Raw genomic sequence first — 13,906 nt, forward strand, 5'->3', positions numbered from 1 at the left:
CAGTGAAAGATTTGAGATGAAGGACTTGGGAGCAGCGAAGAAGATACTTGGCATGGAGATCATAAGAGACCGAGAAAGAGGAACATTGAAGCTCTCCCAAGAAGGTTATCTGGAAAAAGTGTTGGAACTGTACAAGATGGATCAAGCGAAGAAGCAAGACACTCCACTTGGAGTTCACCTAAAGATGCAGGCTGCTACTGAAGAGCAACTGCACAAAGACAAGGAGTACATGAAGACAGTTCCATACTCTAATGCCATTGGGAGCATTATGTATGCTATGATCGGAACAAGGCCTGACTTGGCCTATCCTGTTAGTGTCATTAGCAGATCTATGAGTAAACTGATCAAAGAACAATGGTTAGGAGTCAAGTGGGTGTTAAGATACATCAGCGAAACACAAAAGATGAAGCTGTGCTACCGAAAATGGTCTGATTTCCTCATTAGAGGTTACTGTGACTCTGATCACGTAGGAGATGTCGATAGAAGAAGGTCTATTGGTGGCATGGTCTTCACCCTTGGTGGAAATACTATCAGTTGGAGGTTGCGTTTGGAGAAAGTGGTGGCTATGTCCTCCACTGAAGCCGAGTACATGTCTTTATGTGAAGCAGTAAGAGAGGCATTATGGCTTAAAGGTTTATTGAAGGACTTTGGTTATGATCAGAAGACAGTTGAGATTTTCTGTGATTCTCAAGGTGCCATAGCTCTTTCAAAGAACAATGTGCATCATGAGAGGACGGAGCACATTGACATCAAGTTCCACAAGATCCGAGATTGCGTAGCAGATGGAGTTGTGGAAGTGACAAAGATATCCACAGATGTAAATCCTGCAAATATCTTTACCAAGATTGTACCCATTAGCAAGTTTCAAGCAGCATTGAACTTGCTACGTGACCTCAAGAACCGGGATGGAATCCAAAGGCTAATCGAACCAGAATCTCTCTCTCATTAAAGGTAAGTATACTTGACATGTTTTCTTATTGTTGTTCTTGATTCACTAGGTGGAGTTTTGTTAGGAATTAGTGAACAAAGAATGATACAAAATTCAAAAGAAGCTTGGAGGAAAAGTAGTGCCAGCTCAAGTGATGACTCACGTTCAGGATCACAAGCTGCAACAATCCGATTTTGCCGCCGAGCCTATAAAAGCAAAAGCAAAAGAGGAATTCATCTTATTTGCTCCCTGAAAAGAGACCAAGTGATGTCACTACAATAACGCCAAGGAAGAGGCAACTTGTAGAAGCGGCTAGAAGGGGAACTAGGGTTATTGAGCAATCATCTATTTAAAGGAAGTGTATGTATGAGAGATAGATAAAGTTAAGAAGAGAGAACATAAACAAAGAGTAAACTTGTGCTTTATGTTCTTGGGGAAACAGAGAGAGACAAGACATATTGAATCGAGTGAGCTTGTAAGGGGTTCAGTGGGTGAGAGATTTCTCTGTGTTAAACTCTGTGATTAGTGGATTCCGGGAGTCAGATCCCGGCCTAGACGTAGCTTCCTTGTTAACGGAAGTGAACTGGGTAAACATTAGTTCAATGTGCTCTGTTTTCTTTTCTTTTGTTATGTTTTGGTTTCGGTTGCGTTTTGAGTTTGTTGAGTGTTCTATCGGAAACAAACTTAGATAAGTTCTCTAAATCCTAGACAGAAGCTCATTCAAGCTAAAGACATCAACTTTAGCCTCTGTTTAGCTTGTCAGAGGATGTCATCCTCTTTGTTCGTTGACAACATCCACATCTTCATATATTGTTGGTAATATTTTCTATAATAATTTTTACGTTTTACTTTAAAACAAAACAAAAAATTTAATATTTTGTTTTAAAGGAAAAGCAAATTTGAGGATACAAAATCCTTAGTTTTGTTGTGAAACTAGAGAAACAAAGGTTGTATTCTATTCTTCTTATTATTGATCTTATCGAATAAAGAGTACATTAAATAGTAGTTTAGAAAGCATAATCCTAAACCAACTTAGAATAGAGAAGATGACCGATGGGCCTTGTGGACTTGGACATGTGAGTGGGCCGGTTATGGAGATCCATCCTAAGTGATTTACAATACTCCCCCTTGGATGACATTACCGTGCAGATGCTAAGGGATCACCACAATACACTTGGGGACGCTGCCTCATTAAAACCTTACCAGGAAAACCCAGTGGGACAAAACCATGGTGAAGGAAAGAGAGTACAACACGTATTACTCCCCCTGTTCTAAGCATCACTAGAAGTCCTTGAGTCTCCGCATTCCAATCTGGTGCATGAGCTTCTTGAATGTCGATGTCGGTAATGACTTGGTGAAGAGATCGACTGAATTGTCGCATGATAGAATTTGCACCACTTGAACTTATCCGGCCTTTTGTAGTTCATGTGTGAAGAAGAACTTAGGTAAGATGTGCTTCGTCCGATCTCCCTTGATGTATCCTTCCTTAAGCTGTGCGATGCAAGCGGTATTGTCTTCATATATGACGGTTGGTTCCTTATCATCGGCCATGCCACAATCTGACCTGATGTGTTGAGTCATCGATCTCAACCAAACACACTCACGGCTGGCTTCATGCATTGCCAAAATCTCTGCATGATTATATGAAGTGGCCGCAATGGTCTGCTTCATTGAACGCCATGAAATTTCTGTACCACCGTGCGTAAAAAAATAGCCGGTTTGAGACTTTCCATTATGTGGATCCGATAAATAACCTGCATCAGCAAAACCAACTAAACCTTCTTTGTTATAGTTAGTATAAAATAAACTCAAATCCAGTGTTCCTTGTATTAACGCAATACATGTTTGATATCGTTCCAGTGCTTTTGGGTCGAACAAGAACTAAATCTTGCTAGGAGGTTCACGGCAAAACAAATGTCTGGTCTAGTGTGGCTAGCCAAGAACATTAACGCTCCTATAGCACTGAGGTATGGCACTTCCGGACCGAGAACATCTTCATCGCCCTTCTTTGGACCGAATGGATCACTATCTAAATTTAGGCTTCTCACAACCATTGGGCTAGGCAATGGGTGAGACTGGTCCATATTAAATCTCTTGACTACTTTTTCAGTATATGCCATTTGATGCACAAGGATTCCATTATCTATGTACTCAAGCTGCAATCCCAAACAGAACTTAGCTATACCTAGGTCTTTCATTTCAAACTCTCTCTTGAGATATTCAACTGTTTGGGCGATTTCCCCAGAGGTTCCTAGGATATTCAAATCATCCACATATACTGCTATGATTACAAACCCTTTGTTTGCAAACTTCTTTATAAAAATACATGGACTGATGAGATCATTCTTATAGCCTTCTTTAGATAGGTACTCACTTAATCTATTGTACCACATAAGCCCACTTTGTTTAAGTCCATAAAGGGATTTGTTTAGCCTTATGCAGTATTGTTCTCGAGAACCACTCTTATCTTTAAGCTCAATACCTTCTGGTAATCTCATATAAATCTCATTATCCAGTGGACCATATAAATATGCGGTCACTACATCCATTAGCTGCAAGTTAAGTTTTTCTCTTATAGCCAGACTTATTAAAATCTAAAAGTTGTTGCATCAATCACAAGGGAGTATGTCTCCTCATAATCTATTCCTGGTCTTTGTGAGAATCCTTGTGCTACAAGCCGTGCCTTATATCTCACGATTTCATCATTCTCATTTCTCTTACTTACAAAGATCCATTTGTGTCCCACTGGCTTTATATCGAATGGTGTTCTTAAGATCAGACCAAACACATTCCTTTTCTTTAATGAATTCAACTCCACTTCAATAGCTTCTTTCCATTTTAACCAATCTTTACTTTGAGTGCACTCTAATATAGACGTGGGTTCATGATCCTCATTTATTTCAAGTGCTACCTTGTATGCAAATATTTCATAGATGTCGACATCTTTTCGGTTCCATTGAATTCCAGACATGATATAATTTATTGAGATCTCATTATTATCAATACCTTCAGGACCTTGGGGTTCAGCGTCCCAAACCTCATTTATCGGTACCTTAGGGTTTGCCGCGGTTATGTCTATGGTTTCCTTAACCTCGGTTTGATTTGCACCTTTTTTGATTTCCGAGGATTCTTATCTTTGGAACCAATTGGTCTACCACATTTCAAACATGCCTTAGACTCTATAGCAACTTGATTGTGTTCCTTTTGAACATCAATACGTACTTGTGCATTACAAGCTGGTATGTACGATTTCGTAACTCTCTTTGGGTCAGCAAAAGAATCTGGCAATTGATTAGCTAGCTTTTGTAAATGTATAATCTTTTGGACCTCTGCCTCACATGCTAGAGTCCGAGGATCTTGCATTTTTAAGGATGTTTGATTCCATGATATTTCTTTGACCAGCTTGTTTGTCTCTCCACCCAACATAGGAAATTCGGATTCAAAAAACTGACAATCCGCGTATCTAGCCTTAAATAAATCACCCGTAGTTGGCTCTAGATACTTAATACTGGTGGGAGAATCATATCCAACATATATTCTCATCCTCCTTTGAGGTCCCATCTTTGTTCTCTGTGGTGGAGCAAGTAATAGGTACATAAATGGCACATCCGAATGTCTTTAGATGGGATATGTCTGGCTCATGACCCGTTAGTAATTGGGATGGTGAATATTTATGCTCACTAGATGGCCTGATGCGTATAAGCTCAGCTGCATGAAATACTGCGTGTCCCCAAGCCGACACATGAAGCTTCGACCTCATAAGTAATGGCGGAGCAATCAATTGAATTTGTTTAATGAAGGATTCTATTCTGTGTATGTACATGTGCCACAGGATGTTCCACACTTACCCCCATGGAAATAAAATATTCATTAAACGCTTGGGATGTAAATTCACCAGCATTATCTAGACGTATAGTCTTAAGTGGAAAATCTGGAAAGTGAGCTCTCATTCTAATAATCTGGGCTACCAATCTAGCAAATGCTAGGTTTCTTGTGGATAATAAGCAAACATGCGACCATCTGGTCGATGCATCAATGATGACCATAAAATATCTAAACGTCCCACAAGGTGGGTGTATTGGTCCACATATTTCTCCTTGTATCCTTTCTAGAAAATTTAAAGTTTCTTTAGTGACTTTTACTGGTGATGGCCTTATAATGAGTTTTCCTTGTGCACATGCTACACACGTGAGATTTTTAGGGATAACTCTTCTCTCTTTAAGAGTGTGCCCATTTGAATTCAATATTAGCTTACGCATCATGCTAGAACCCAGATGGCCAAGCCGGTCATGCCATAGAGTGAATTGTTCATTGAACATCTTGTTCATTGCCAAATTAGCCTCTATCATATTTATTTTAGCATGGTAAAGACCAGTAGATAATGCGGGTATAGTCTCTAAGACTTTCTTATGGCCTTGGATGATTTCAGTAATATGTAGGAACTCTTGGTTTCCTTCACCCTTAGTTTCACATGGAAACCATTTAAACAAATATCTTTGAAACTTAATAAACTCCTCTTTGAGCTGGGTGAATATAAGACATCACTTATTTCAAGATGTGTGCCATTTGGTAATAAAATATGTGCCTGGCCGTAGCCTTCAATTAGGCTTGCTATACCCGCTATTGTGCTAATATTGGCATTTTTCAAAGTGAGATTAACAAAATATCTCTTGTCCTTCAAAATTGTGTGGCTTGATCCACTATCCACCACAAGTATGTTCTTGTCCTCAGCCATTTCTAATATGGACAAGAATTTATGTTTTAAACATAAAGTAATAAAACAAACAATTTTATATTGAAGGAAATAAAATATTTGAATTTAAACCAAAATTATAATCTAATAAAATTCAAAGTCATAACACATAGAGAATTAAAATAAATCAAAATAACAAATGCTAAATTTAATTATCCTCTCTTAGGCAATCAGAAGTCTCATAATCCAACTGGTCATCATTCTCATGGTCGAAATCTCCTTCACCATCGTGATGAACCAGGTTAGCTTCTGGATTCGTCTTCAAACTCTCTTGATAGAGATCAATAGATTCCTAGGTGTCCTGCATGTCTTAGCCAAATGATTTGCCATACCACATCGGTGACAAACCGATTTAGTCTTGTGTTGCGGTTTGAAGATTCCACAGCCTCGTCCTCGACCACGACCGAAGTCGGATCGGTTCCCACGGCTATAACCATCATAGTGGTTTCCTTGGTAATTGCCACGACCACCACGTCCTCTTCCACCACGGCCACAACCATGATGCTTGTCTCTATGGACGTAGTTAGACTCTTTAGTCTCCTTGGGCCCTTTAGGCTCCTTCTTGGTCATATCTACCTTGTGGGCTTCTGGCAATGGAGTAGAACCAGGAGGCCTCACTGCATTGTTCATCAAAAATAGCTCATTGTTTTGCTCAGCAAGTAGCAAACAAGAGATGAGACTTGTATATGTCTTAAAACCCTTTTCAAGATACTTTTGCTGAAGCAGTATGTTATTGGTGTGAAAGGTTGAGAATGTCTTCTCTAGAAAGTCCTCCTCAGTAACCTCCTTACCACATAGTTTCAAGATCGAGACTATCTTAAATAGCTCTGAATTATACTCATCCACGAATTTGAAATCTTGGATCTCCTTAGGTTTTTCCAATCGAATTGAGCCTTTGGTAGGAGCACCGTCTTTTGGTGTCCATATCTGTTTTTCAACTCTGTCCAAAGGTCAAGAGGATTCTCTATGGTAAGGTACTGGTTCTTGATGCTCTCAGCAAGATGATGGCGAATATGCAAAATCGCCTTGTATCTACTCTTTTCAGTGCAATCATTGTCATCCTCAATGCATTCGCAAAGGTCCTTTGATTTCAGGTTGATCTTAGTGTCCAATGCCCATTGTAAGTAGTTGTCTCCAGAGAAATTAAGGGCAACATATTGGAAATTGTTGAGCTTTTCCATCTACACAATACAAAACATGCATCTGATTACTATCATGCGGTATTTAAGACGGAACCATGCAATTAATTTTCGTATAGGCCATGCGGTTTTTAAGACTGAACCATGCGATCAAATTAAACTAGGCCATGCGGTATTTGAGACCGAAACATGCCATGCCTTGATACATAATTTTGTGGTTAATTCTATGAATGAAAAAACAATCCTAGCCAACAATTATAATCTAGTGTGAACAGGAAAATATGCAGATAATTTTGAGTTTTAGAATTTTTTTTTTTTTTTTCTAGATAAAATTTCCTTTTTCTTTAAATAGGATATTGACAAAAGTTTTAGGGAGACAAAATTTATCTAGGATTTCGATTTCAAGGATTGATTTTAGGGTTTTGATTTTAGACAAACAATCAACAATAATTGGATTTAAAACATAGAACAATCAGCGTAATATTTTCTCTATAGGATTCGATTTTAGGTTTCTAGTTTTAAGGTTTTCATGCAATTGATTTTTTTTTCAAGCAAGCAATCAACAACAATTGGTTCTTTTTTTTTTTTGGTCGAACAAGGGGGATAAACCCCCATTTTATTAAGAAACATAAAGAAAAAAACTACAACCGAATGCTTCTTGGGCGCGAAGACCCATTTGCATCCTCTAAACAAAGCAAACTAACACATTCAGGACTAGAAGGAAACATATGAAATCCTAAAGTCAAAGAAAAGGCATAGTTAGCTAACCCGTCCGCAAGACGATTAGCTTTCCTATACACATGTGAGATACGGACTATCCAGTCCTTTGATAAGTAGCCATAGCACAAACGTACTAGGAAGGACAGTGGATGGGAATCTTCAATCCCTGTCCGCAAAAAGCCAACCACAATCTCCGAGTCGACCATTGGTTCTTTAAACATGGCATAATCAGTTTAATTGCAAACAATCTAAACAATCCTAAAACCTCATAGCAATCGGATTTTTAAAGTTTTAGGGTTTTAGGGTTTAAAAACTTAGGGTTTTTTTGTTGATTGTTTACTTGTAGATTTTAGGGTTCTTATAGAATTAAGGACCTGATTCGATTCATATGTTCTTATAAGGTTTGATTGTTTACCTTAACACCTTTTGGGGTTGAATGGAATTGATCCGGGAGCTAAAGACCTCGGATAACAAATAAGCTGATCACGAACAGGCCATGAACCTCAAGCTTGATCACAAACTAGAAACAAACCTCGGACAGATTATGAACACGAACTGATCACGAGCATAGGTTGATTACAAACACAAGCTAGTTACAAACTTAACCACCGACTGCGAGTATGAACGAACAGGAACTTATGTGCGGCGGCGGTTTAGGGTTTTAGGGATTTCCTTAGTTGGAGTTTAGGGCAAACTCGTGCTGATAACGTGTTGTGAAACTAGAAAAACAAAGGTTGTATTCTCTTCTTCTTATTATTGATCTTATCGAATAAAGAGTACATTATATAGTAGTTTACAAAGCATAATCCTAAACTGACTTAGAATAGAGAAGGTGGCTGATGGGCCTTGTGGACTTGGACATGTGAGTGGGCCGGTTATGGAAATCTATCCTAAGTGATTTACAACAAGTTTCCCATATAGTAACCTTTTAATTTTTTTTTTGTGCTAAAATTTCTGGTTTTATATTGAATATAGGGACTATGTATAATTAGTTACATAGATGAAAATAAAATAAAAAGTGCTCTCGTAACGACATCGAGATGAACAAACCCAGTACAAGAGCAAACAACTTAAATAGAGGGAGAGGCTTGAAACCAAAACTTAAGAGCATCCTTGAACTACCCAAGGTTAAATCTCATCATCTCAAACTATATACGAAGACCACAATTTCACGGTTTTGTTTTACTTTTTAGAAATACCTGGAGCTGTCCTCGCAGATGATTCACCTTTAGTACTCACCACCCCGAACCCACTATGCTTTTTATGCCATGGAAAGTGGAAATAGCGTCAAAATATTGAAACACACGTTCCTCTTCTTTTAATAATAAACCAAGCCCATCGTATCCATGATAATTTGTGTCTTACGCTTCGATTGTTGTTAGTCTTGCAAACGTAATTTTTGTTTATTAAGTTGCTAGCTAACAAGGATTCTGACCCAAAGCAAGAATATAAACTAACATATCAACTAGTTGTACAAATTCTAAACAAACTATAATTTACATAAATGATGCGATCAAACTCTATCCGGGGACGAAGTTGGTGGCGTAAGCCCAAGAATTATTGTTAGCCACAGGGTCTGCGATATGATCGAACAAGTTCTCGATTGGACCTTTACCGGTAACAATGGCTTGAACAAAGGATCCAAACATTGGGAACAGCGCAAGACGACCGTTCTTGAGCTCCTTCACCTTCAGTTTCGAGAAGATTTCTGGATCTTCTGCTAAGTTCAATGGGTCAAACGCCCGGCCTGGGTAAAGTGGGTCAAGTCCTTCACCAAGAGATCTGTGTTCCCGCCTTGAACCACACGGCTTCACGAAATTTGACTCCGTTTTTTGAGAGGATCACTGGTGTTGGTGTGGGAATTGGCACCCCCAACATACCGGTCTAACCAACAAGTAAACCAATTATCTAAACCGGTTATTCGGTCCCGAAATGGATTCAGCCTTCGAATGAAGGCCCAAAAGTGTTAAAAAGCCCAGCTCAGGAACAAGGAACCGACTTCCCAGATCGCCCGGCGGCCGACTTAACAAAGAACAAGAAACTTTCCTAATCTTAATCCAATTCATTAGGAAAGTGGCTATATTCTGTAATATAAGGCATAGTATAAATAAAGGGATACCCCCTCATTGTAAAGCATCCAGCAATTTATAATAAAACCCTAGATTCTTCATTGTTCTTGAGCAAAACCCTAACTTGTTTTCCAAGAGATCTAAATCCCCTTTTAATTTCTAGTTTTGATCCGATTCTTTGAGAAAGTTCTTAAGTGAATTTGTTTCTCCCATCAAACAAATTCATTGTATGAAACCCAGTTTCTACAATTGGCGCCGTCTGTGGGGACGCTAAGTTCTCAAGTCATTTCTCTTTTAGATTCTTTCGAAACTTATAAACCAAGAAAGACCATGTCTCTAGCATCCAACGATGCTGTCACAAACACGACCGCTCCTCAGCAAGACGACCTAACCATCGGAGCCACCGGTTCGCAAGGTGTCACCATGGGTCAACCCCTGATTCCGGATGCGTCCACTCTTCTCGTCTATGTCCGACGCAACCTTAACACATCAGCAAACCCAACAGACGACTCGACAGCACCCTCATCCAAGGCAGAGGATGTTGAAGTGCCCAATCACGGAACCCAAGGGCCTGATGGAGAATTACCCGCCGATGGATCTGTCGCTAGACAGACTTTGGCCGCGCAAACCACGCAGGCTTCTCAGCTCGTCTCAGTGGACAATATTTGGGTCGTGTTCGGAACAATGTCTAAGGAACTCTTTCAGGCGATCTCCAACACGAACCAACGGATGGATGCAGTTGAACGATAAGATGTTCGAGGCAGCACAGCGGACCCCATTCACCAAACGAATCCTGGAAATGGACGTTCCGGCAGTAAAACTGAAGCTTCCGAACTACGAAGGGAAGAAGGATCCAATACAATACTTGACCTCGTTCCATCGATGGTTGATTTGAATGCATGTGGATGTCTAGGCTCAAATCAGTAAAGGTTGTGATATGCTTGTCTAAAGTCTTTAAGTACAGCTCATTCAACTTGCATCATAGTATTAGTAACTTGGACATTGATTCTAGATGGTCTATTTGCAAGCTTTAGGAGCTGAGATCCCACTTTCAAACCTCACTTACCTTCTTATGTCTTGTTTATTTGCTTGAGGGCAAGCAAAGACTAAGTTTGGGGGTGTTGATGTTCATATATTTTACCTTGTTTTCCCTTAGTTTATTCACATCTTTTGTATCTTTTGCTATCCATTTTCACCATTATTGCATAGCTTTAGGACCAATCATACATTAGAGTTTAGTTGCATTGCATTTGCATCTTTTCATGCATAAACAGGTGATTTTGGAGCTTAAGAAGCATGGAAGTAATGCTGAGGAGAAGTGAAGCAATCATGAAGGAAAGGCAAGAGAATTAAGGCTGAAACAACAAGGTCCGGAGTCCAACTCGACCGCACACTCGACCAGACACTCGACCGTGTGCTGAGGAGGACTCGACCGAGTGGAGAACGCACGAGAGAAGCCAGCTCGAGCTTCCCCTCGACCGAGCACAGGTCGAGTTGACCGAGCCGTTGACTATTTTGTCTTTTAGTATTTTTAGGGCTTCTACTCCCTCTCCTATATAAAGCCTTGTACCTGCAGCCACCAAAGGAGTCCAGCTTTTTAGATATTCTCTAAACTTAGTTTTTACCCTTTTGGAAATTATTCTTTTTGTACTTTTATTTTTCTTAGATCTTGTACTTGTTTTGAGAGAAAAGACTAGATTCTTGTATTTTGTTGGTTTCATAACTTTTAAGATATAAAGATTTCGAGTTTTATTTCTTCATCAATATTGTAGATCTCTGTGTTATCTTTCATTTGATGCAAGTTTCAATATTTTCTCGGTTTATGATTTTTGTGTTCATCATGTGTTCTTGTGAGTAGTGCTTAGGATCTTGAGGATGGGTTAGGCTGGGCTTTGTTTGAGGTTTGTTTGCTTTGGTCAAGCTTGATTGTGGTAGAATCTCTTCTAGGCTAGATGTTCTTAATGCTGATCCTGAACTGAGAGGTTAGGGTTTGATTTCAAGCATCTTAGCATCACACCAATGTTTAAGGAGCGTAGATAAGGCTAGATCTAGAGCTTACCATTAGGCTTGCTAAGAGATTAGAGGTCTTGTTTGGTTTGAGATGTATTGCTTAATGCCTGCTTGTGTAGATTCTTTACTTTGTGAGAACAAGTCTAGAGATGCATAGGTTTGATTGTTTCTTGCCATGAGAGTGGAAGAAACTTGTCTTAGATTTATATGTCTAGAGATTAGCTCAAGGTTTGCTTGAGATTTGTTGGCCAAAGTGTGATAACCTCATTCATTAGTCCAGCCCATGAATCCCTCCTCAAGGCCTTCTTTGTTTATTGATTTTAAAGTCTTAATCCTGTTGCTAGCTTGTTGTTTGATTCGTTTTTGCATTGCTCTGTTTTTATTGTGTTGCTCTGTTTCCCGGATTTATCCAGCTCGACCCTGCACTCGATCTACACTCGATCGAGTGCTTGCTCGAGTTCATCCCCAGAACTCTTGTTTATGATTTGTAGTTGTCCTGTCTTATCTCTTGTTTCATTCTAGTTGCATTTCTATTGCATTTACTTAGTGTCCTGTTCATTTCTTGTATTGCATTAGTTCATTAGCATAGTTTTTATTTCTGTTCTTGTTTCATAACTACTGCAATCATTCTGTTCTATTTGCATTTAGCTCTTAGTTCTTGTACTTTTACTTTCCGCACTTGCATTTTCATCATAGGATTGTTAGTGACAAACAATCTTTACATTTGGCTTAACTTAGATTCATATACATATTTTAATTGTTCACAAACACTCATTTAGGATTGACATCTCTTATACTGCAACTGAATAAGGGGAATTGAATCACCCATCCATCCATCCATTCATATCTCATTGCATACATTCATCATCATTCACCACCACCAAAGAAAGCTTGTTTCATGGCTCCAGCAGAAGCGGGTGTGCCAATGCTTCGCCACACCATGATGGTCGACAATTCCGATCTTAATGACCGCCTACACGAGCCTGAGCTCAATTGTGAACCTGTTCGAGTCTCTACTCTCGTTTGTTGATGCACACAAGGTCTAAGGGGAAAGACAATCTTCAAAGGCCTATTGACAACATACATAGGAAGCACAAGGGTTTGGGGAATCAAAGAAGAAGGGTAGTTCAAGTTCAGCAAGAGGATCCAGTGATCATGGAGCAACAAGCTAACCATGAGCAGAGACCTAGGCACATTGGTTCTGGAGATGCACCCAACACCCACAACCAAAGGGCTGGTATTGTGCCTCCAACAGTGCCAAACAACAACTTTGAGATCAAGAGTGGATTGATCTCCATGATTCAAGCCAACAAGTTCCATGGGTTGCCAATGGAGGATCCACTAGATCACCTTGATGAGTTTGACAGAATCTGTGGTCTTACCAAGATTAATGGAGTGAGTGAAGATGGTTTCAAGTTGAGGCTCTTCCCATTCTCACTTGGAGACAAGGCACACCTTTGGGAGAAGACTCTTCCTACTGGAGCAATAACCACATGGGATGCTTGCAAGAAGGCTTTCTTGGCCAAATTCTTCTCCAATGCAAGGACTGCTAGGTTGAGAAATGAAATCTCTGGGTTTGCTCAAAGGAACAATGAGAGTTTTTGTGAAGCTTGGGAGAGGTTCAAAGGATTTCAGACTCAATGTCCTCATCATGGCTTCAGCAATGAGTCACTCTTGAGTACCTTGTATAGAGGAGTGCTTCCCAAAATCAGGATGCTTATTGACACAGCTTCTAATGGCAACTTCCTCAACAAGAATGTGGAAGAAGGCTGGGAATTAGTTGAGAACCTTGCTCAGTCAGATGGCAACTATAATGAAGACTATGACAGAACCATAAGGTCATCATCAACTGATCAAGAGGACAAGTACAAGAAGGACTTGAAGATGGTCAATGAGAAGCTTGACAAGATCCTTCTTAGCCAACAAAAGTCTATTCACTTCATTGGTGAAGAAGAGGTTCCAGTTCAAGAGGGGGAGACTGAATTTGCTGAGTTGTGCTACATGCAAAACCAGGGAGGATTCAAAGGCTACAACCAAGGAGGTTTCAAGAACAACAATCTCTCTTATAGGAGTACCAATGTGGCTAACCCTCAAGACCAAGTGTACCTACCTCAACAGCCTCAACAGCAACAACACTATGTTCCCAAACAACAACATCAAGTGTTCCAGCCTCAGTTGTGTCCCCCACCAGGGTTTCAGACTAACCAAGGCCAAGAACAAGATTTAAGAGCTATGATGCAGCAGTTGTTGATTGGGCAAACACAAGGAAAGATTGAGGAAGCCAAGC

General features: G+C 39.8%; 1 non-coding gene and 1 pseudogene across 1 annotated transcript; both read right to left on the bottom strand.

The window, feature by feature from the left end:
• Nucleotides 1-5,829: 5,829 nt before the first annotated feature.
• On the bottom strand, nt 5,830-6,862 carry LOC147937792 (uncharacterized; annotated as a pseudogene).
• A 6,308-nt stretch (nt 6,863-13,170) lies between these two features.
• On the bottom strand, nt 13,171-13,277 carry LOC147937793 (small nucleolar RNA R71). The gene has a single exon (XR_015567510.1). It is a non-coding gene; the product is annotated as a small nucleolar RNA R71 (small nucleolar RNA).
• Nucleotides 13,278-13,906: the final 629 nt, after the last annotated feature.

The sequence above is a fragment of the Camelina sativa genome, chromosome 9, assembly GCF_030686135.1.
Source record: "Camelina sativa cultivar CO46 ecotype springtype chromosome 9, ASM3068613v1".
NCBI lineage: Eukaryota > Viridiplantae > Streptophyta > Magnoliopsida > Brassicales > Brassicaceae > Camelina > Camelina sativa.